The following is a 1,561-nucleotide window of genomic DNA, read 5'->3' as shown; positions in this document are numbered from 1 at the left end:
CTACAATATTACAATCTCACAATTCTACAATCTCACAATCCTACAATCTTACAATCCCACAATCTCACAATTCTATAATCTCACAATTCTATAATCTTACAATCTCACAATTCTACAATCTCACAATCCTACAATTCCGCAGTTTGCTAACATCAAACAAAATGAATCAACCTCCAATCATTGGTATTGGGCCCTACTGTGACATCGTTTAAAAAAAAATAATCTTCCATAAGATGATGCTCAACTACTATCAGCCTATCCTGCATTGTTTACGTTCATTGCGAGTCACGCATTGATCAGTAGATATACTTGGTTAAACAAACAACGAGGTCCTGGCGAAATGGACCCAAAATTCACGCATTGGCAGCCACTTTGGAAAACGCGTGGCCGTTCAATCAAATCTCACAAAATTCCACGGCCATAAAGGGATCGCCACCAGTCGCTTCATACCATTGCATCGCGCGCAAACGTGTCTCCCTGCGTGTTTTGCGAGCTATTCGATCACGGCGCGCTCCCCATTCGGTGCCATTCACGAGAATCGGACGATATTCGCCGTGAACGATCGCAACAAAAAGAGGGTAACTACAGAAAGTGAAGCGAGTCACTGCAGTCATCGACGGCCAATTACGCACGCCCGTGCGTCGCTGAAGGCTTCGAGCCTTCTATCTATGGCGATTCCCGCTTTCAAGCGACAAAATCAGGATCCCCCGGGTCACTTCAAAGCGGGACAGCTAACGATTTTACTTTTCCGACGGTTATTACCACGGGGGAAATATTACATGATGACAATCTCCATATATCTGATGTTTTTAGACAAATTTGGGAAATGTAAACAAAAAGGTTCAACAAATTACAACACTAGGTGTTTATGTTGATTTGTGATTTATGTTGATCTTTGGTTTGTGGTGTATCTTAGATTCATTAAAAAATTCCGAAACTTTGATGTGAGATATCGATACTATTTTTGAAAAATATCTATGTGTGCGTTGACTTATGATTAGACTGCGGATTTTATGCATCTATGATATAAACTAATATAATAATCGCATGTCAAACATAACAAAAGAGTATGTGCACTTCTGCAAAATGAAATAAAAATGTTCTTACAATAATTGTACAATATGTACAATTGCATAATATTGTACATTATATATATTTTATCTATTTTTCATGTAAGTTTCAAAAGTTTATTTCGCGACTTGCACTCGACTGTTTCATCTGGCAGTGTTTATACATATAAATAGTTTCTGTAGTCGTTGGAAACGAACTGTTAACATTTTACTGTAATTCTACCTCATTCTCGACAATCTCTAGATATTTCCCTATTTGATTATTATTCATTACTTTCATTAAAAAATACTTTTCACGGTTCAATTCAATAAATAAATAATAAGAAGAAAGTAAAGTATGGAGATCGAATGCACTTCAGTGAGGTAACATAAAACTCAAACACATCACACATATTGGAGACCCTTTATAAACTCAACTAATATTTGTGTGTCTAATTCTAACCAATATATTTATTAGAAAACATTTAAGAATACGTACTAACGAAACGAAA

The sequence above is a fragment of the Hylaeus anthracinus genome, unplaced genomic scaffold, assembly GCF_026225885.1.
Source record: "Hylaeus anthracinus isolate JK02 unplaced genomic scaffold, UHH_iyHylAnth1.0_haploid 3, whole genome shotgun sequence".
In the NCBI taxonomy this organism is placed as follows: Eukaryota; Metazoa; Arthropoda; class Insecta; order Hymenoptera; family Colletidae; genus Hylaeus; species Hylaeus anthracinus.
The sequence above is the reverse complement of the archived record's forward strand: the minus strand, read 5'-3'. Positions refer to the sequence as shown.